Source organism: Felis catus, chromosome B2 (assembly GCF_018350175.1).
Source record: "Felis catus isolate Fca126 chromosome B2, F.catus_Fca126_mat1.0, whole genome shotgun sequence".
Classification (NCBI taxonomy): Eukaryota; Metazoa; Chordata; class Mammalia; order Carnivora; family Felidae; genus Felis; species Felis catus.
Window position 1 is genome coordinate 13,797,745 of NC_058372.1, and position 23,356 is coordinate 13,821,100.

The 23,356-nt window shown below is 44.7% G+C and overlaps 1 long non-coding RNA gene across 1 annotated transcript; it reads right to left on the minus strand.

Moving 5' to 3' along the window:
* Positions 1-627: 627 nt before the first annotated feature.
* On the minus strand, positions 628-22,981 carry LOC123385290. The gene is made up of 4 exons (XR_006597537.1): positions 22,653-22,981; positions 13,947-14,060; positions 6,381-6,547; positions 628-1,860 (listed from the first exon to the last, which is right to left on the minus strand). It is a non-coding gene; the product is annotated as an uncharacterized LOC123385290 (long non-coding RNA).
* Positions 22,982-23,356: the final 375 nt, after the last annotated feature.

Here is a 23,356-nt window from a genome sequence, read left to right on the forward strand (position 1 = left end):
GACTGTGGCACGGCTAGGACCCGGAGTGACCGACAGTATTAGGGGCCATTTTTCTTTTTTTTTTTAAAGTTTATTTTTGAGAGAGAAAGAGGCTGTGTGAGTGGGGGAGGGGCAGGGAGAGAGGGAGACGCGGAATCTGAAGCAGGCTCCGGGCTCTGAGCCGTCAGCACAGAGCCTGACGTGGGGCTCGTCGTCACAAGTCCCGAGACTTGTGAGAACATGACCTGAGCTGAACTTGGGCACGAGCTGAAGTTGGGCGCTCACACAGCTGAGCCACCCAGGCGCCCCAGGGGACATTTTTCTTAAGACAGAAGCTTATTGTGAGAGAGAAACCAATACACAGAGTAAAGAATAAAAGAAAGGAAGAGAGAGGAGAGAAAGATCAAGAATTGTTGATCACGAGAAGCACCTGCATCTTTTCAGGATGGGCCTGAAAAGTCCATGGACTTCCCAGTTTACAGGAGCCAATAAACTCTTTTTTTAAAAAGCTAATTTTAACTAGGTTATTTCTTTCCTTTTTTTTTTAATGTTTATTTATTTTTGAGAGAGAGGGAGTGCGAGTGGGGAAGGGGCAGAGAGAGGAGGACAGAGAGTCTGAAGCAGGCTCTGCGCTGACAGCAGCGAGCCGGATGTGGGACTTGAACTCATGAACCGTGAGATCGTGACCTGAGCTGAAGCCGGACACAACCGACTGAGCCACCCAGGTGCCCCTTTAACTGGGTTTCTAATATTTGAACCAGTGAATTATAATTAGTGCAGTGCTTGTGAACATCATCTCATTTAATTCTTTAACAATTCTGTGAACTGGATTTTGGTCATGTTTTATGGATAAGAAGCCTAAAATTTAGGGAGGTTACATATCTTGCTTAAAATCACTTGGAATGAGGGGGACCTGGGTGGCTCAGTCGGTTAAGCGTCTGACTTCAGCTCAGGTCATGATCTCACAGTTTGTGAGTTCGAGCCCCGCATCGGGCTCTGTGCTGACAGCTTGGAGCCTGGAGCCTACTTGGGATTCTTTATCTCCCTCTCTCTGTTCCTCCCCCACTCACACTCTGTCTCTCTCTGTCTCAAAAATAAATAAAGATTAAAAAAAATTAAAAAAAAATATTTGGGCTGAGAGTTTATTTAATGCTAAGCCTGGATCCTTATTCTTGTTATGTTACAGCTCCACTTTGTTTTTTCTTTAAGATTTTATTTTTAAGTCATCTCTACACCCAAGGTGGGGCCTCAAACCTGCAACCCTGAGATCAAGAGTCGCACGCTCTACTGACTGAGCCAGCCAGGTGCCACACAGCTCCACTTTTTAAAAATTAAGTGTTTAAAAAGTTTTAGTTTGGTCGCTTCAATTTGTTTGCGGCTGCTTAGTTCAGGATGTCAACTAGTCCCTAGTGTAATGACACCTGCTTTTTACTTTATCAAAGGGTGCCAAGGGTGGGACAAGACATCTCGAGAATCTGTGTCTCCTTCTGGAATTCTGACATCGCTCTCTTCATTGTCTTCCTCAGAAAGACAGGGATAGCATGGCGGTGGTATGACTTCCCAAGGGCTTTGGTGACAAAGTGCCACAGACTAGATGGCTGAAAACCATAGAAATGTATTCTCCCACGGTTCTGGAAGCTAGGCATCCAATATCAAGGTGACAGCAAGGTTGTGCTTCCTCTGAAGGCTCTAGAGAAGAGTCCTTCTTGTTTTTTTTCTAGCTTCTGGTGGCCCCAGGTGTTTCTTGGCTTGCGGTGGCATAACTCCCAGGTTTGCCTCTATCATCACGTGGACTTCTTCCTCTGTGTCTGTCATGGTTCCACTTTTATTAAGATGTCCATTTTTTTTTTCCCTGTAGAAGGCCTGGCATCAATGTAGGAACTGGAAGATGGAAAAAAAAACCTTTTCGCTCTTCTTTCTTAGGTCTAGTACTTAGAGCATGTGAATTCAAAGTCAAGATGAACATAAGAATAAGTTTGTTTATGCACGTAACACACATACATGTGGGAAGACTCAGCGGTAACGCAGAGGGTGGTTAGAATACGGAGGTTATAGGGGCGCCTGGCTGGCTCAGTTGGTAAAGCATGTGACTCTTGATCTTGAGATCGTGTGTTCGAGTCCCACACTGGGTGTACAGCTCGCTTAAATAGATAAAAGTTTAAAAAAAGAATATGGGGCTTATATAGCATCTTAACAAAGGGTGACAGATTTATGGAGAAGTGATGTGACAAAAGAAAAGGGTTTGGGCTCCTAGGGTGGTAAATTCGTGGGAAGGTAAGTATGTGTGGGAAACTAACCAAAGATAAGGGTTATTTTAGTAAAGTTTGTGCAGACCCATCTCCCTACTGACTTTCTGCCTCTAGGGACGATGGTCGTTTCCCTCCTGCTCGTATGGGAAAGGGAGGGGGGACACCTTCACAAAGGGAAATTTATCACCTGCTTTTAGGCAGATAGAGAGAGGGCAAAGAGCTTTTTCTGTGTTTGCTACTGCTTAACTGATTTCAGCTCAAAACCTTTTGCCGACATTGCCTATTCTGAGGGGGCATACTCTCATCCCCTTCAAAACAATCACGTGATCAGGGCGCCTGGGTGGCTCGGTTAAACATCCGACTTCGGCTCAGGTCATGATCTCCCGGCTCATGGGTTTGAGTCCTGTGTCGGGTTCTGTACTGATGGCTCAGAGCCTGGAACCTGCTTCAGATATTGTGTCTCCCTCTCTCTCTGCCCCTCCCCCGCTCATGCTCTGTCTCTCTGTCTCTCTCTCTCAAAAATAAACAATAAAAAAATAAAAAAATAAAACAATCACGTGATGAAACCCAACAATTACTACTATGCTTCTGTTTATAGAATCATCAACTTCTGGGGCACCGGGGTGGCTCAATCGGTTGAGAGTCCAACTCTTGATTTTGGCTCAGGCCATGATCTCACAATTTGTGAGATCGAGCCCCGAGTTGGGCTCTGTGCTGAACATGGACCCTGCTTGTGATTCTCTCTCTCCCTCTCTCTCTGCCCCTCTCCCGCTTTCTCTCTCCCTCAAAATAAATAAATAAACGTAAAAAAAAAATGCTACTCATTTGGCCCTTGTCTCATATCCTCCACGGCCCCTCCTCAGTACACACAGATTAAAATCTAAACATGGCATACACGTCTTCAGGTTCTGCCTGCCTTTCCAAACTCATTTCCTACCTGTCCACTCCTCCCTTTTGTTGCTCTTGAACTAGTAAACTCCTGTATTGCCTCTGTGAACATCACACTATTTTATGTCCCGGTGGCTTTGCCCACGCAAGCTTCCCCCTGACAAACCCTTACTCAGGAATCAGCTCCTCCCAGAAGCCTTCTCCAAACCCCAGCTTGCCCAAACCACCCCTCCTTCGTAGGACTGTGCGTCCATTCGAGGTAGCCACATTCATTTCTACGACGCCAGGCCTGGCCCAGTGTCTGCCACATAGGAGACACTCTATAATGTTTAGTAAATTAAACCGAATGCTTTCACTTTCCTATTGATGGAACAACCAGGAAAGTTATTGTGCCTTCTCTACTCTGTCATACGATAGGTCTAAAAATACTTCCTTTTTGTTACCAAATTTAATTCCTATGACTAAAACTTTCCCTCCTGTTTTATAGTTATTAGGTTGTCTCTTACTTAAGAAAATGCAATTTCCTTCTTGGGCCTATGGACCACCTCATCAAGTTTCCCTTTCATGAAGGAATATGTGTCTGTGAAGGGGGATCATGCTTATGTTCCTGGCCACTTCTATTATACATATATTTTTTCTTTTTTAATGTTTATCTATTTGTGAGAGAGAGAGACAGCCAGACAGACCGAGTGTGAGAGGGGGAAGGGCAGAGAGAGAGGGAGACACAGAATCCGAAGCAGGCTCCAGCCTCCGAGCTGTCAGCACAGAGCCTGACGCGGGGCCCGAACCCACAGATCCTGAGATCGTGACCTGAGCTGAAGTTGGACGCTCAACCGACCGAGCCACCCAGGCGCCCCAGTTCCTGGCCACTTCTAAATGACTTACAGCGTGATTCAGTCCTACAGAGCACACATCCAGATGAGGAACATCACAAATTAGTAAAGTGTTTCACTATTTTTGATTATTATTATGAGTATATTATTTCTTCCAGTATTTCTTGGAAAGTTGTGGTTAAGAGCAGCAGTATCCTATTATGAAATCCCCCTTCTTGTCTCTCCACTCTACTGATACCTAGCAGAAGCTAAAATGTAAGAGATGAACTTACCTAACTGCTGATAAAAAAGCACCTAAAATCCCTTCTCAAACCCCATCATGCTATCAATTTCTAGAAAATAGTTACCATTCTGAGACTTCAAAACTACGGCAGCAAGAACACAAAAAATAACCACATGGTCTGAATGCCAAAGAAATATTGAAATCTTAGTTTAACTTCAAGTAATTAAATTTTTGTTCATATTTTAAGATAACTGCCATTGAAATGCAATCAAAAATTAAAAATAAAGGTAAGATATTTATAATTTCAAGTAAAAACAGAGAAGACACAATAAGTTCAAATCTAGAAATTACAATGCTTGCTTTTGCTACATATATAGGGTAGTAAGACCCCTTTCCCTAACTTAAAACACTCAGAAACTATTCAAAATGGATGAGTTATCACTATCTTACTTTTAACCATCAACATTAGTTCAAATGGGTCAAAAATACAACTTTAAAAATGACATATAAAAGTTCTATAAATTATGGATTATTGAAAAATAATTTTATTATTATTTTTAATTTTTTAATATTTATTTATTTTTGATAGAGAAAAGGGAGAGCACGAGCTGGGGAGGGGCAGAGAGAGGGGGAGACACAGAATCCGAAGCAGGTTCCAGGCTCTGAGCTGTGTGCACAGAACCCAACGTGGGGCTTGAACTCATGAACTATGAAATCATGACCTGAGCTGAAGTCAGATGTTCAACTGACTGAGCCACCCAGGTGCCCCCAAAATAATTTTAGAATGAAGAAAATGTTTCTAAATATGCTACAAAGGTTCAGGCAAATTTGGAAAAATTTTTGCAAACTATGTGACAAACAAATTTAATATTAATAACATACAAAGGACTCTTTACATATCAATAAGAACAAACAGAAAGAAAAAATGGCAAGGGATGTAAGCAGGAAATTCACAAAATAATAAAAGAAATAACCAATAATAATCACAAGTATATAGGAGCACCTGAGTGGCTCAGTCAGTAAGCGTCTGTCTTCAGCTCGGGTCACAGTCTCATGGTCTGTGAGTTCGAGCCCCGCGTCGGGCTCTGTGTTGACAGCTCGGAGCCCGGAGCCTGCTTTGGATTCTGTGTCTCCCTCTCTCTCTGCTCCTCCCCCCACTCACACTCTGTCTCTCTCTCAAAAATAAATAAACATTAAAAAAATTAATAATCACATGTATATACTTATTAGTGAAAGGACTTTAATAATTAAAGACTGTGGGGCACTTGGTTGGCTCAGTTGGTTAAGCATCTGACTTCACCTCGGGTCATGATCTCATGGTTCGTGGGTTTGAGCCCCACGTCAGGCTCTGTGCTGACAGCTCAGAGCCTGGAGCCTGCTTTGGATTCTGTGTCTCCCTCTCTCTGCCCCTCCCCCACTGGTGATCTGACTCTCTCTCCCTCTGTCAAAATTAAATAAACATTAAAAAAAACTTTAAAAAAATGAAATAGTTCTATAAGAGTCGTTACTAAAAATAGCTACCCCTGATCATCTCTGCCCATTTCTTGTTCTCCGGACACTTGAGCACTTTCAGTTGAGTATTTCAGCATTCGTCTCTCTGATTTTAAGTAGTAAGTTTTATGTTTACTTCTTGAGTTCTTGGTTTAAAAAAAATTTTTTTTTCTAATGTTTATTTATTTTTGAGACAGAGAGAGACAGAGCATGAACGGGGGAGGGTCAGAGAGAGGGAGACACAGAATCCGAAACAGGCTCCAGGCTCCGAGCTGTCAGCACAGAGCCCAACGCAGGGCTCGAACTCACTGACTGCGAGATCGTGACCTGAGCTGAAGTTGGACGCTTAACCGACTGAGCCACCCAAGCGCCCCGAGTTCTTGGTTTTAGATATTATCAGTTGATTTCCCAATAGGTGGGGGAGACCACAGCTCTCTGAGGCCTACCCCAGGACAGACCCACACATCTTGCCCTATTCTCCTAATCTGGTTTTTAACCATCATTTAGTGTGGATCAATACTAAGTGTGATTTGTAGTAGTATGTAAATCATGCCTTAACCACAGGGTATAATGTGATCAACTTTTATTCTTTGCACAAAATCTGCTTCCTCTGTTAATAATTGCCTTGTCTTCCCCTCTGCATTTTCTGTGTACTCACCCCACGTCACTGCAAACCTTCTCTCGTTTGCGTACGTCAGCAGCTTGAGGGAGCCTTACCTGAACCCACGCGACGAAATCGGGCAGCGTCCCGAACGTGCTGTTGCGGATACCGATCACACAGCAAGGTTCTCTCAGAGGAAAGAACAGTGTTGCAGTCCTGATTCCTAATCCTCCACTTGCTAGCTCGGAAGTTACTTCACATCAGTGAGTCTCAGTTTCTTCATCTGAAAGGTGGTGATAACAGCAGTATCTGCAAGGCCATTTTACTGTATAATCTCAATGACAGAATAAATAGCAGTGTTCAGCATGAAATAAATACTTGTTAAGGACTGTTATTTTAATTATTCCATGAGAGTAAAAGTAGTAGGAATTTAGACTAATATCCATGCAGACACTTTTTAGCTTTTACCTTAATTTTTTTCCTGATTAAGCAATACATATTCATCAACAGAAAATTTGGAAAGTACACTATAACGTTTCAAGAAGCACAAAAGAGAACTTTTTACAATCCCACTCTACAGAGACAACTGGCTTATTTTGTACCAGTTCTGATTTTTTTCCTTCTTTTAATTCACATGCTTACTTGTGCAGCTCTAGCATTTTGAATTCTGCTTTTTTGTTGTTGTTGCTTAACATTTAAAACATATCCCATGTCATTTAAAATCTTTAGGAATATATTTGTTTTTTTTTTTTTTTAATTTTTTTTTTTTAACATTTATTTATTTTTGAGACAGAGAGAGACAGAGCATGAACGGGGGAGGGGCAGAGAGAGAGGGAGACACAGAATCTGAAACAGGCTCCAGGCTCCGAGCTGTCAGCACAGAGCCCGACGCGGGGCTCGAACTCACGGACCGCAAGATCATGACCTGAGCCAAGGTCGGCCGCTTAACCGACTGAGCCACCCAGGCGCCCCGGAATATATTTGTGAATGAAGATTCCATAGTCTTCCAGTGTTTTGCCAAAGGGTAACCAGTCATTCCCATTTGCCTGCGTCTGAGAGGGTTCATGGACACAGGACTTTTATCAGAGAGTCCTGCACAAACCAGATTCACCTGGTTATCCTACCTTTACACACCCTTTCAATTGGATAATTAGGGTTTTCTTCCCCATTTTTAAAATCTTTATAAATAGCACTGATGTAAATTTTTATACCATTTACTGGTCTTTCAAATTGTTTTTCTAATAACTTACTGAGGGCAAAAGATCCTATCCCTTGGCCTAGATTTTTCTGTTTAACCTATAGGGTCTGGAGCAGTTATATAAATGCTCAACAAATATGGAAACATCCAGTTGACTGTGTAGTGTTGGGGTTGAACTGTATCCCCTCAAATGATCTGCTGAAGTCCTAACCCCTGGTACTTGTGAACGTACCTTCTCTGGAATCAGTGTTAGGGTTACATTAATACATTGTAGATGTACGTTAAGATGAGGTCGTACTGGAGGAACCTGGGCGGCTCAGTCAGTTAAGCATCTGACTCTTGATTTCGGCTCAGGTCATGCTCTCACGGTTCATGGAACTGAGCCCCACGTTGGGTTCTGCCCTGACAATACGGAGCCTGCTTGGGATTCTCTCTCTCTCCCTCTCTCTCTACCCCTCCCCTGCTTGTGTTCTCTCTCTTTCTCTCAAAGATAAATAAATAAACACTTAAAACAAAGATTTATAACAACAACAACAAAAAAAGATGAGGTCATACTGGAATAGGGTGGGCCCTAAATCCAATATGTCTGGTGTCTATATAAGAAGAGAAAAAGAGAGAAACAGATACACAGAACACCACATGAAGACACATACACCCAGAGGGAAGATGGCCATGTGATGACTAAGGCAAGTCAAATGTCTGAGTCCATTTGGGCTGCTGGAACAAAATATCATGGACTGGGTAGCTTACAGATAACAGAAATATATTTGTTAGTCCTGGAGGCTGGAAGTTAGAGGTGAGGGTGCCAGCACAGTCTGGCTGAGGGCTCTTTCCCAGCTCACAGACTTCTCACTGAATTCTCATGTGGTGGAAGGAGCCAGGGATCTCTCTGGAGCCTCTCTTATAAGGCGGAAATCCCATTTGTGAGGGTTCCACTCTCATGATTTAAGGACCTCCCCCAAGCCCCGCCTACTAATAATATCACCTTCGAGGTGAGGATTTCAGCATACATGGACTTTGCGGGGGGACACAAACACTAAGATCATGGCACTGGAGACCACCAAGGAATGTGGGCGGCTGCCAGAAGCTAGGAGAGCACAGCCCCACGGACACCTCCATCTCCAACTTCTAGCTTCTGGACTGGAACTGTGAGAGAATAAATGTCTATTGTTTCAAGCCATGCAGTTTGTGGTAGTTCATTATGGAAGTTCTAGAAGACTAATAAAAAAGAAAGTAGGCGCCTGGGTGGCTCAGTCAGTTAAGCGTCCAACTTTGGCTCAGGTCGTGATCTCATGGTTCGTGGGTTCAAGCCCTGTGTTGGGCTCTATGCTGACAGCTCAGGGCCTGGAACCTGCTTCAAATACTGTGTCTCCCTCTCTCTCTCTCTCTGTCCCTCCCTGCTTGCTCTCTCTCTTTCTCTCTCTCAAAAATAAATATTAAAAAGAAAAAAAAAAGGTGGGCACTTGGCTGGTTTTAGTTGGTAGAGCAAGTAACTTTTGATCTTGGGGTCATGAGTTTGAGCTGCATATTGGGGGTACAGTTTATTTAAAACAAAACAAAACACTAATATAGTTTGGGTGCTTTGGGTGAAAATAGAAAGGTGCAAGGTCATAAGCCCAGCAAAATGCATGTGACTATGTCTAAGCAGGATGCTTCCAAATTAGTTGGTGTCTTTGTCTGGGCTGCTATCACAGAATGCCATAGACTGGGTGGCTTATAAACAACAGAAATGTATTTCTCACAGTTCTGGAGGCCGGGAAGTCCAAGGTCAAGGTACCGGCAGATTCGTGTCTGAGAGGGTCCTGCTTCTTGTTTCTTGTCACTGTGTCCTCTTTACGTGGTAGAAGGGGTAAGGAGGCTCTCTGGGGTGGTTTTTTTTTTTTTTTAATGTTTTTATCTTTGAGAAAGAGAGAGAGGGGCAGAGCACAAACTGGGGAGGGGCAGAAAGAGAGGGAGGCACAGAAGTTGAAGCAGTTTCCAGGCCCTGAGCTGTCAACACGGAGTCTGATGGGGCTCGTGAATCATGAGATCATGACCCAAGGGAAGTTGCTCAACTGAACTGAGCCACCCAGGTGCCCCCTCTGGGACACCAACCCCATTCATGTGGGCTTCACCCTCCAAACAGCCCCACCTCCTAAAATCATCCCTTTGTGGGGAATAGGTTTAGGTTTTAAGATATGAATGTGGGGAGGGACACACACATTCAGTCTATGATTGTTGGTATTTTCCATTTCCTCCTTTGCTCATAGCCTTTGCTCTGCCTTCATTTCTGAAGTGGCTTTCCCCGAAATGAGGACAAAAACTAATCCATTTCTTTTACTAGACTTTCTAATATTCCAAAATGATTTATGACTTTTTCCTCTGGATGTTCCATTCATTATGAAAACTCCCTCAATATTGCTAGTCTTATGGTTTCATATTTCATTAGTGACCATAAACTAATGAGTCCTATGGGTATTGGTCCTGTTCTGGAAGCTTTTCTCAAGGCAGCAGTGACAGTCCTTTCTATTCTGATAAATCCTATCAGCACCCTCTTGCTTACTCTGGGCACATTTGAGATTCCTCAAGCTCACATCTTGTGTATGGATCCTCATTAAACAGAAGACAATATCTTGAGCCCATGTTTAAGACTTCATTGACAACATGTTATTGAAGTGGACGGCAAGGGGCCGCGTTTCCTCACACTCATACTCGCTCCCAAATTCATTACTGAAAATGAATTTCAGTAAAAATGAAATGAATTTCAGGAAAAGCCCCACCCTTCCCCACCCCACTCTCAGGCTTGGAGACCACCTAGGTTCTCCCACTTTGATATTTTAATCTGGATACTTCTCTGACATTTATATATACAGAAATGCCACAAAACAAAAACATAATTTGACCTCACTTTTGTTGTCTGCCTGAATTTTTTTAGTAGAATATTAATGCTAGAAGGTGTTTTAAGAGGTTTGGTCAAGACCTTGGCTCCAGGGGCACCTGGCTGGCCCAGTTAAAAGAGCATACTGACTCTTGATCTCAGGGTCATGAGTTTGAGTCCCACGTTGGGCATAGAGATTACTTACAAATAAATAAATAAATAAGCTTAAAAAAAGAAAAGACCTTTGCTCCAGAACATCTGAAAACATAAACCATGTGGAAGTCCGGCCTATCTATTTTTGTGCTCTCTGGCAATGTATAGAGAATATAGGACTTTCCTTAGTTGTCTGGTCTGGTGTTAAATGACCATTATAGTTAGATCTTCACTGAGCCTTCTTATCATCTTTATGAAATGAAAACATTTTGTTGTTGTTAAAACAGTGTTAAAAAAATACTGTTCTGTAACTTCAAAATAGCAGAACTGGTGGTTAAAGTTTGGGGAGAAGGCAGAAGAAACAAAATACTCAGGAGACATGCTAGTTTGGTTTTCCGTTTCCAGAGGACAGTCATAGATTAGAGCTTCGATTGTTTAAGAATTCTTGCCATTCTTTGAAACAGCACGTGTTAAACATAAATGATTCTTAGAGACAAAGAAAACATTGTAGGAGGATTGGATGCCAAGAGTACATGGCCTTCTCCGGCGAGGTCAATTATGTTTTAAAAGTAACAGAATATTCTGTAACATATGTTCTTCTAATGTACTCCCTGACAGAGTCAATCCAGGATGTGCAGAGAATTTTTTAAAAGCAGCTGTATTGTAGTTTGTTAGCAAATGGATTACGTAAATTCTTTCATCCAATCAGCATTGTTGGGGAAGATGCCTTAGTCTCTGCTGATCAAAATAATAACATCAGTCAGCAGCACTTTATGTGATGATCAAAATACTGCTTCTTTCCCAAGAGGAACAGATAAGCAGTTCTTCCATACATAGACCAACACTATCTTCCAAGCTGAACTCAAAGGTAAGATCCCCTCTGTGTCCCGTAGACACAACACTTCTCCCACCAGCCCCACCTAATACTTTAGCCTGCATATTCTAAGTAAAGGAATATTCTTCTACTTAACCACAATATCGTTATTACATCCATTTAATAATTATCATCTAAAATACAGCCTATATTTAGGGGCGCCTGGGTGGCTCAATCGGCTAAGCGTTAGACTTTGGCTCAGGTCATGATCTCATGGTCTGTGAGTTCCAGCTCCGTGTCGGGCTCTGTGCTGACAGCTCAGAGCCTGGAGCCTGCTTCGGATTCTTTGTCTCTGTCTCTCTCTCCCCTCCTCCACTCACCCCTGTCTCTCTCTGTCTCTCAAAAACTAAAGAAACATTAAAAAAAAATTTTAAATACAGCCCGTATTTAAATTTTCCCGATTGTTCCCAAAATGTCTTTTACACCTTCTATTTTTTCCTGATCGAGAATTCTGTTGAGGTTCACACGTTACACGATTAGTCGGATTTTTTATCAAAATCAAAGTTTTCATTTTTTTTTTTTCAACGTTTATTTATTTTTGGGACAGAGAGAGAGCATGAACGGGGGAGGGGCAGAGAGAGAGGGAGACACAGAATTGGAAACAGACTCCAGGCTCTGAGCCATCAGCCCAGAGCCTGACGCGGGGCTCGAACTCACGGACCGCGAGATCGTGACCTGGCTGAAGTCGGACGCTTAACCGACTGCGCCACCCAGGCGCCCCAAAGTTTTCATTTTAAACAAATCGTTTAAGTCTATGATGATGAATCTTTCTGTAAACACCTTGACTTTTCCTGAAAAAGGAGCTCCTGGGGTTTAGAAACAAAAGCATGAATGTATTATGGTGGAAACAGAACTGGGCTAAGCAGTTAGCATGTTGGATTCCAGGCCTCATCCTGCCGCTCATCATCTGTGCAAGGTCAACAAAGTGATTTTGTCCTCCTCGGCCGTATTTTGCCACCTGTAAAAGCTGTGTGGTGTGATAAGAGAGTAGGAGCCTGAAGACCCAGCTTTGGTCTCGGTTCTGCACTAGTTACGTGCCCTCGAGCACACACCTTGTTTTCCCGTTCATTGGAACTGGTCTGAGCAATTTGCCTTCAGTGCTTAACAAGGGCCCATGTGACTAAGACTGGTTCGGTCCTTGCCTTCACAGAGCTTAGAGGGCATTCAGGAGGTCTTATACACACAGTCGTATCAGTGAATCATTGATTTCAGTTCTGGGAATTACCCTGAAAGCAGTCCTGTTGACACAGAACCCCAGGGAGACCTCATCAGATGGGGGTGGCGGGGGTGAAGGGAAGGGAGGGGAAAACCCCAGGCAGGCTTCTCTGAGGAAGTGACTTTTAAGTTGACATAAGAGGGATGAGTGGGCATTGACCAGGTAAGTATGGAAGAGTTTTCCATCTTTGAGAATCAGTTTTTCATTTCCTTTTTTTTTTTTTTTCCAATTTAGGAATAGTAAAACATATGCAACAAAGATTGCTAGGGATCCATCCCCTGGTAGATACTCTACCCTTCTTCCTTGTCAGAGAACTCCACCGTCACAGTGACAACACTGTCAGCAACTTTCGCCATTTCTCATGGCCTTGTGATTAATTCTGGCCACTGGAAGTATCTCTTCTGGAATGCGTCCTTCCAGGGAGGTGATAAGCCAGCCTCTCCTCACCTTCCCCTACCCTGTGGCTTGCAACAAGGACTTGGTAGTGAGCCATCTTTGGCCACGTGAGCAGGGCAACATCTGGGAGGGGCAGAATGGCAACTGTGGCCACCCCACCATCCCTAACTGCCTATAGTTGTACTTATGTCTGAGAGAGATAAACTGTTGTCTTCTTTGAGCCTTTTGGACTGGAGGAGGTGAGCTCGATCTCTGTTATATGCAGCTGAACTTAAATCCTAAGCAATACAGTGTGCCTGTCAAACATTGAGACTGAAGATAATGAAAATGAATTCTCATCACCCACATGCCTCACAGTTGCATTCAAGACATCATGATAACTAGAGCTCAACAGTAGACTTCAAGTCTGCTGAAGTGACCAGTCCCTAAAAGATCAGGGCCACGCCAACCTTTACTATGATCATTCTACCTTCACCAGTGTATTTGGGGACATCACTCACTGGTGGGCCAGTTCCTACTGATGACTTTTTGTGTTGCTTTGTAACACCTAAGCTCACTTCAAACTCCACCTCTGTAGGGGCACCTGAGTGGCTTAGTCAGTTGAGTGTCTGACTTCGGTTCAGGTCGCGATCTCACAGTTGGGGAGTTTGAGCCCCGTGTCAGGCTCTGTGCTGACAGCTCAGGGCCTGGAGCCTGCTTCGGATTGTGTGTGTCCCTCTCTCTCTGCCCCTCCCCTGCTCATGCTCTCTCTCTCTCAAAAATAAATAAACATTAAAAAAAAAAAAAGACTCTTATAGAGGGGTGCCTGTCTGGTTTAGTTGGTAGAACATGTAACTTGACCTCAGGGTCATGAGTTCCAGCCCCGCATTGGGTGCAGAGTTTATTTAAAAAAAAAAAAAAAAAAAAAAAAAAAGACTCTATAGAGATGAATAGATTATGGGTTACGCTGTCATAAAATCATTCATATCTGATTAGGCCCCAAGTTTACCTGACACCATTTTCGCCACAGCTGAAGGGATTCATCCTGTGTTACCAAGAAAGCAAGCTGGAGACTGGAATGTAGCAGAATCCATGTTGGATTTGTGCTCCAGTTTAGCTGATTCTGAAAAGAAGTCAGTCAGATAAAAGCGATTCATTAGAAAATATATTCTGCTGGGGTACGTAGGTGGTTCAGCCAGTTGGGCATCTGACTCCTGATCTCAGATCAGGTCATGATCTCAACAGTTTGTGGCTTTAAGCCCTGCATTGGGCTTTGCCTTGCCCACGTGGAGTCTGCTTGGGATTCTCTCTGTCTCTCTCTCAAAATAAGTAAACTTAAAAAAAAAAAAAAAGACACTCTGAGCAAAAGATTTTTATTAAATGGCCTATTATCTATGGACCACAGTCCACCAAATGGTCCATTACTGTGGAGTGAGGGGGACAACCATGGGGGGAGCATAAGACGGGGGTCACTGCAATGTGTGTGCATTCTCCAGTGCTCATTTCCACTGGGGCCTGAACTCTTCTCTGTAAAGACATAGCTTTTGAATATTTGCTTAAAACTACATTACAGTGGAGTCTTTAAGAATAGCAGTGAAGAGGGCGCCTGGGGGGGCTCAGTCGGTTCACTGTCCCAGTTTGGCTCAGGTCATGGTCTCACGGTTTGTGGGTTGGAGCCCCGCATTGGGCTCTGTACTATCAGCTCAGAGCCTGGAGCCGGCTTCAGATTCCGTGTCTCCCTCTCTCTCTGCCCCTCCCCTGCTTGCACTCTGTCTCTGTCTCTCTCAAAAACATTAAAAAAAATGAGCACTGAAGGGAGGGATTTTCTCTTGAGTCCACTTTTAGCCCCCATGGTGTGTGAGGTCCTCAGAGGTCTAGCTCCTGTCTCCTTCTACAGTTTCAATCTATCTCACTGCCCACTACCTCCCTACACTCCAGCCCTACTGGTCGCTAGAACTCTCTGTGCCTTTGCGTAAGTCGCTCACTGTTCTTAGAATGCTTGTCTTTTCCTTTCCGCCTTAATTCTTTTTTGTTCCTCAAGACTTAACGTAGTATATACTACGGAGAATTCAAAGCAGTCTTGATGAGACACTCGGACTCGTGTGTTCATTGCAGCACTTCTCACAATAGACGGGAAGTAGAAGCAACCCAAGTGTCCACTGATACATGAATGAGTAACGTGCGGTAGACACACACACAGTGGAAGACCATTCAGCCTCAAAAGGAAGGAAATTCTGACAGGTTACAACATGGATGGACCTTGAGGACATCATGTAAGTAAGCTGGTCCCCAAAAGGACAAATACGGTATGGTTCTCCTTGGTTGAGGATGTATTTAGGGTAGTCAAATTCAAAGAGTCAGTGGGGTACCTGGGTGGCTCAGTTGGTTAAACATCCGACTCTCGGTTTCAGCTCAGGCCGTAATCTTGCGGTTCGTGGGTTTGAGCCCCCTCTTGGGCTCTGTGCTGACAGCACGGAGCCTGCTTGGGATTCTCTCTCTCCCTCTCTCTCTTTGCCTCCCCCTCTCAAAAATAAACATTAAAAACAAAAAATTCAGAGTCAGAAGGTAGAATGGCGTGGGCCATGGGCTGGGGAAGGGAAGATGGAGCGTTAAGTGTTTCATGGGTACTGAGCTTCGGTCTGGGATGATCAAAAAGTTCTGGAGATGGGGCGCCTGGCTGGCTCCGTCAGTAGAGCATGCGACGCTTGACCTCGGGATTGTGAGTTCAAGCTCTACTTTAGACATAGAGGTTGCTGAAAAATAAAATCTTTTTTTTTAGACATTATTTGTAGCGTAATCTTTCTTACTAATCTGTTTTTGTTCTTTAACACTTCATGAAGTGAATAGTCTCCATTTGGAGAGCTGTCAGTCGGTCTTTTTAGATCATAAGTTCCTTAAAGATAGGCGCTGTCTCTTTTATCTGTGTGTCTTCATAGCCTAGCAAGGTATCTGGGGCATGGGCTCATCAAAAAACGAAATGAAGGCGGAAGGGATAATTCCTGGAACTCCAGGGTGGGGAAAGAAATTTTGGAGACTGAGGAAAACATTGTGTCCACCCTCCCAATAACGGAGATCATGTGTATAAAGAACATGGCACAATTGCTGCACTTAATAGGCAGTCAATAAATGTTGGTTCTTTCCTCTTTCCCCTCATTTTACAGAGAAGGGAGTTGAGGCCCACAGAGGTGAAGTAATTGGCTTGGAGTTAAATAGCTTAGTAACGGAAGAGACAAGTGCTGCATCTTCTGGTCCAGTGAATCCTTTTTTTTCTGTAACATTGGCAACATAGGATGTGGGAATGACCTTTGACCCCAACAGTAATAGGTTTACAAATAACTTTTTATTATTCAAATGTACAGAACAGCAGAGAGGACAGCAATGAGAGCCCTATGTACCCATCACTCAGCTTCAGCAATTACCAACTCTGGCAACCTTTTGTCATCTGTATCTACCTCTCCAATGGGGTATTTTAAAGCTAATCCTCAACCCTTCATCAAATTCTAAGTATATTTTTCATGAAACTTTTTCACGTGTTGACTTTTCAGAAAGGGTCAACTCAGTTGGAAAAAGATTTCCGTAAGGTGAAGCCTCAATGCTTCTATTAAATGATATTGGAAATCAGGTCCTTAAAACACCTATGACATCTGCAGGCCTTTAGAATCTGCCAAAGTGCACGTGCCAAAACGTAAGTTAACGTGATGTGCCTCGCTCTCTAGAGATCGGTAGGTGTCCCCCGACGCTTATCTCACTGCTCGGGGTTCATGTCTCCATAATGCCTTACCGTTGCCAACCTGTCTAAGTCATCCTCTGCATTTACCCCCTAATGGCAACTTCTGTGCTTTTCTTTGTATACTCTCACTTCCTGGAATGCCATCTTTCTTCCAAAATCTATCAATCCTTCAAGACCCATTTCAAGAATATTCCCCTACCTAAAACCTTTTTAGAAGATCTCACCACTTCGGGGCGCCTGGGTGGCTCAGTCAAGTTAAGTGTCTGACTTCGGCTCAGGTCATGAGCTCGTGGTTCATGAGTTCAAGCCCCGCGTCAGGCTCTGTGCTGATGGCTCAGAGCCTGGAGCCTGTTTCAGATTCTGTGTCTCCCTCTCTCTCTGACCCTCCCCCGTTCATGGTCTGTCTCTCTCTGTCTCAAAAATAAATAAACGTTAAAAAAAAAATTAAAAAAAAAGAAGATCTCACCACTTGGACGGACATGGTGCTCATAGTCACAGCACAGTTTTGCACTTAATTCTTATGTGTTGCATGTGTATTGGTTGTGCCTCCTTAACAAGTCTAGGTTCCTCGATGGGGAGGATTCGGTCAAAACTCTTTTTTGGTATTTCTGCTTATTCTTCCCACGCCCCTCCCATGGGAGGTCTTGGTCTTGCCCCAAGCATCAGATTTAAAATCTCATCTGCTCTCTTGATCCAACTTCTGATCTTCAAGAAGACAGTGAACAGAGGACTCTACAAGGATGTGAAGAGCAGAGTCTGGACTGTGGAAAACTTTACCGGAAACGTTTGGTCAGTGGGTAAATTGCAATGGCGGGGGGGGGGGGGGGGGAACAAGATGGAGGGGGTACATACAGATTGAAAAACACCTGATAGCCAGTGGCTATATATGAACATTATGTGGATTCTAATCCAGGCAAACAAATTGAAGAAAATTTATGACACTTGGAAATAAAACTCCATGAATAGTTTGTGAAGGGCTTTAAAATTTACCATTTGCAAACTATATACACCTAACAAAATTTACCTTCTTAACCATTTGTAAGTATACAGTTCAGCCGTACTCAATACATTCTCATTGTTGTGTTACTGTCACCATCATGCAACCACACAACTCCATTTGTCTCGCAAAACTGAAACTGTACCCATTAAACAGTAATCCCCACTCTCTCCTTCCCCCAGCCCTTGGCAACCACCATCCCACTTTTTGTCTCTATGGATTTAGTGCTCTAGGAACCTCATATAAGTGGAATCATACAGTGTTTGTCCTTTTGTGACTGGCTTATTTCGCTCAGCATAATGTCCTCATGGTTCATTCATGTTGTTACATGTGTCAAAAGGGTATTTTTGTTCGTTTTTGTAGGGATAGCAATTGTTTTGTATTTTGTTAAAAATAAAAAGAACCCTTATCTTTTAGAGAGATACACTGAAATATTTATGAATCAAATGATGGGAAGTCTGGCATTTTGCTTCAGGATAATATGGTAGGAGGGGGAGTGGATGGGGGTACAGTTGGGAGTAAGATTGGCTGTAAGTTATTATTTGTTGCGGCTTGGTGATCGGTACATGGGGGTCATTAGAATATTCTGTCATTTTTGATCTGTGTTTGGCATTTTTCATGATGAATTGTTAAAAAACAAAAAAGTATCCACAAGGGAATGCCTTGATCATTTAACACTTCTCTGTCCTCTCTGGCGCTCTTCTCTTTGGCAGTGAGGACACTTGTCATCCAGGAGGAGATGACCTCTGTTCTCTTCCCGGCCAGGCCCACAGTCTGTGCAGAACGGTTTATGCTGGCACTTTGTGCCCCGTGATACACTGCTAAGGTTGCATATAAATCAGGTATCCCTTGGCCACTTTTGTTGATAGATTGATCTGGCTGCACTGTTAAAGAGTCGGGTAGGTGCTTAGAATCCAGACACACAAAGTCAAGGGATTTGTCCTTGGGCTTGTCCCTGGCATGCTGGGATTTACTCAGCATTACCCAGCCGGCCTCAGGCCTAGCAGGGCCTACACAGCGGAACGAGAGGTGACCCTCCCAGGGTACCCCATCTTGGGCTTGTCAGCTGTCAGGGGCTTTCAGTCCAAGGAGAGGGGAGGGCGGGTAAAAAAAAAAAAAAAACAAAAAACCAAAAAAAAACACAAAAACCCCCAGGCTCATTGTATTAAGCTCTGTAAGAGGCTGGCTCATCCTCCAGGGGAATAGAAAGTAAATTGCTTTCCTTTAGGAGTTGAATTAACTCTTTCCGAGCCAATAGACTTAGTTCTGTAATGACTATCCCATGGCCTTAGGATTTCCCCAAAGGGTATTTTTAATGAGCCGTGTCTACCCATTGCTACCAACGCCACAATTTAACAGAATTGACTGGTAAACTCAGCCAACAACAGGTTTGACTAATTTTTCTTCTCGGAATAGACCAGGTGTTCTTGTGAAGAGATCAACTGACTGCTTGTGTCAGAAGCGAGAAGGCGCAGCCTCAGAGCAGGCTGCCAGTAGATGAGCCCTCTAATCCTTCTTCATTTTCCCAGCAAGGATTGCTGTTTCTCGTGCCCCGGCCCATCAGCCGGTCCTTTGTTTCCCTATCAAGTCTTAGTTCCTTGTTTCCAATTTGCTACATAATTTCTCCTCGGGCTTGTAGCTTCAGAGAGAAGGAGTAACAGTAAGCAAGTTTTAACTGACAGGTTTTGAAATCTGAAAGTTAAACATCTAGACAGGTTAGCGGTTGCATTGAAAAAGCTTTAAAGAAGATTGCAGTTGAATTGATTTCCAACTTTGCAGGTGGCGGTGTTTATAATTGAACAGCTCTGAAAGTCGAGGAAAAAGTCTACTTTTATTTGCAAAGTATTTCATTTCCCCCAGCAGCACAGGAGGTTGGAGGAACCGGGAAAAATAAGGATTAGTATTCTTTTTAATTAAAAGCAATCTTTGGAGGTTTTAAAGACTTCTCCCCACTTTCTTTTAAGTAGGAAAGCAGTGATCTTGCCTGCAACTGGCCTTTTAAAGAAAAGCTGCCTGAGTGAGACAGGAGAATTAACGCCTGAAATAGGTTGGTCAATGTCTCCCATTTGAGAGATAAATTTACTCTGTGAAACTACCGGAATGCCATTTAGTATCTTGGAAGAGATAATTAAACCAAATGTTAGCCTGGCGTCTTGAAAGGGTTAACTCATCTTTCAAGGCCACGTGGTTTATTTCTAGAGGGTGAATTATTTGCTGGCCCACCTCCCCCCATCCCAGGACAGAGGCTTTGTCCCCAACTCCTCCTCCCAGCTGGGGCAGGACTTCCCAAAGAATGCAGGACTTCCCAAAGAATGCAGGACTTCAGAACCAGGCTCTCTCAGCAAAACTCCCCCAAGGAACCTACAGACCGTTGGATGTTAGTGCCCAGATCTGTCCCTGGCCGTGGATGCTGTGCGTGGGTTAATTCTTAACGAAAGCACACATCCTCCAAATCCAGGAGAGTCCCGCGCAGCTCCTCAAAGCTTCAGCTGTGGAGTCGGGGCCCCATCAGGTTTGGATCCTGACCCTAACCAACTCTCACGAGCTTGGTGACCTTGGGCACGTTATTTAGCAACTCTAAACTTTAGTGCCTTTCTCTAGAAGATGGGGTTGACAGGAGTACAAACCTCCCAGGGTGCTAAGGCTTTCCAAGGAGGAAGACTTGATGAGTGCTGGTGGCTCAGGGCCTGGCCCTGGGTGCGTTCTCAATCTTAGTGATCTTAGTGATCGCTGTTACTATTCCAAGATTCCTCACTCTCCAGGCCCTGCCCCCCTACCCACCACCACCCCCTCCCCCCCCCCCCCCCAGGAAACCCTCCATATTCCTCTGTGCAGGCTCCACAGGTTCTGCCCCTACTGTGTTCCCTTCACAGTTTGTAGGTGGCATTGTTACGGCTCTGACCACATCGTGTTACAACTGCTTGCCTACCCAACCTTGACAGACATAGAAATTAAAGTCACGTGTGTGCCTGGCACGGAGGAGGTAATCAGTGAAGTCAACTTCATCTTATTAAATGTTGTCTCAGTAGGCACAGCCTTATCCAACAAACGCTCACTGGATGTCTATTGTAAGGAATCTGCTCACGTAACCCTTACAACAATCCTAGGAAGTAGATACTGTTACCTTCCCTGTTTTACAATAAAGAAGCTAGCTTGGAGTGGCCAACTAGAAGGGAGGAGAGCTAGGATTTGAACCAAGTCTGTGAGAGCTGCCTCCCCACCCCCACCCCGTGCTATTGATCTTTGCATTCTCAGCCCCTAGCTCGGTTCCCAACACCTGGTAAATGCTCCATACGTACTGAATAGACGCAATGGGGTCAGCTGTCATTCTCGGCCCTACCGAGGGAGAGCGGACCCTGGTGAGTCTTAATTTAGTTCAGCCCTCCGTGCTGGTCATTTGGCTGTTTGTTCTCAGATCCAGTCCTCCCACTTCCCCTGTTCTGCCTTGGATCATGCACTAGAGGCTGATGTGCAAATGGCATTTCCCAGACTCCCTTGCCAACTGGCTTCCAGCTAGGTTCAGCCAGTGGGGAGCTGCCCTGTGGGAGGCTGCAATCATGGACGAGGTGTCACCACGGCCAGCAATGCTGCCAAACACAGAGCTGAGCCAAGGGGGAGAAATACTCTGCCTTCTCCTTTTCTCCTGCCCCCATCTCTGTCCAGTGTCTCCCATTGACTGAATGCAGCTGGAAGCCAGCTGAGAAATGGAGTCTGCACAGGCCAGTTCCCGTGTGATGCAGAACAGAGGGGAAGTGAATGGACCCGAGAGGGGCCCTCCCTCTCCCCAGGTGGAAGTTTCTTCTAATCAGAAGCTTTGCTCAGACACAGAAGGTCCTGAACTGGGAGAGGCTATCTGGAAAAGGAGATGGCGCGTAGGACTGGGGAGCTGGAAACTTCTCTTGTGGTGTTCTGTCATTGGCATACTTAACTTTTATTAGTTGATTTGGGCTTGCGGGGCAGGTCAAAGCGTATCTTGTCGTGTTTTTAACTTGCGCATTGAAAAAATATGCCCATTTACTCTATGAGAAATGACCACTTATCCTGAAGACGTTGTATTCACTTAAGAATCCCACTAGAGTGGCCACGGGAACATTGTTCATGAATTTGTGGCAGAATGAGACTCGTCGATAGCTCACTTAATAAATATAGATTAAAAGGATATCCGATATCTGCTTTAAACCCACAAAGGAATATAAATTTGCAGCAAGAGATTGAGACTCTAATGAAGGCAGCAGGAGATGGCTTTAAAGACAATTCCCTGTTGCAACTTGATGATGAAAATCAGTCTTAACTGTGCATTTAATTTCTTTTGTGGGTTCAAAGCACATCCCTAAAGTTTTATTCCAGGAAGGTTAATCATGATAGTCTTTGGAGCCTATAAAGCTTCTAATATTGGGCAGAGTTAGTAAAAGATATTTGTGTTTATAATAATGTCTTCCCTATTTTAAGTGAGGTGTTATAAAAAAAAAAATAAAAGAACCTGAAAAAAATACCATCTTTGTAGAAATCCTTGAAGAACCTAATGTGGGAAAAGATATGAGATGCATAAATACAGCATTTTGTTTGGGGAGGGGGGAGAAAAACCTGTCCACAGAACCTTTACTTCCTTCACATAGGTCTGTGCATCGACTAGGGGAAGGAATCTTTTTATAAGGGCAGGGAAAGGAGGGAAGGGGGGGGGGGAACCGGAAGGGAAGGAAAGGGAGAAGGGAAGGAAGGAAGAAAGAAAGAGGCAATGGGCTGGCCGTCAGCGGATCTACCTCTGGCTTCAACAGGGTTTGGTGGGAACAGCCCCAGGGAGGCCCCTTCTTCCAGCCTCCGGCCACCCTGCGACCTCCTTTTCAGTGGCAACCCTGGGAACCATCTTGGTCTCCAGCCTAGCTTCTCACTGCCCGTTCACCATGCGCTTCTAGATTCCTCAGAATCATTCCACCCCCGTGGGGGCCGCCTGTCCCTGCCTGGTCAACCCGCGTGCCTCGTGCACCCACCTCTCTTGCAGCTTCTGCTTCCACCGTGGCCGCTTCTTGGCAAGGTGGCCAAAGAGAAGCACGAGGGCGGCCGGCGTCTCCGGAAGACGCAAAAGCAGCTTGGGTCTGCGCTCCTTCCCAGGGCCTGCAGAAGGCGCCCAAGCAGGAGCCCCAGGGTCCCGGAGCAGCGCCTGAAGCGGACCCCCGCCCCGCCTCGCCTCTGGGACTTCCGGGAGAACCACTTCCGGGTCGGCAGGTAAAGCTCATCAAGAAGATGGCGCCCCCCTCACCCGCGCCGACGCACCTGCGCAGACTGGCGGCCCAGGCCTGGCCTGCTAGCAGCGCTTCTAAGGCTCCCCCTCCGGTGCCACGGTGCCACGAGTGGCCTTCGTAGCCCGGGGGGGGGGGGGCTTTGAGGAGATCTTCTGCACTCTCCAGGTGCCAGGGCTTGTGCCCGAGCCGCTCCCCGCTGCTGCTCGGAGCCCTCTCCCAAGCCATGAACCAAATGGACACAATAAAGCTTTTTTTGCAGAGAAGAAGGAAGGAAAGTTAGGGAGGGCAACATCAGAACTCCTTTCTGAATGTGGTGGCAGAGATCTATGCAATGCAAGACCACGTTTCAGAGGCCCATGGCAGGTCCATAAAACTTGTGCACTTTCTTTTTTTCTCATTGATTTTCCTTTTTGGCCTCCTGTGCCTTCCAAGACTGGCTTAAACTGTCAAAT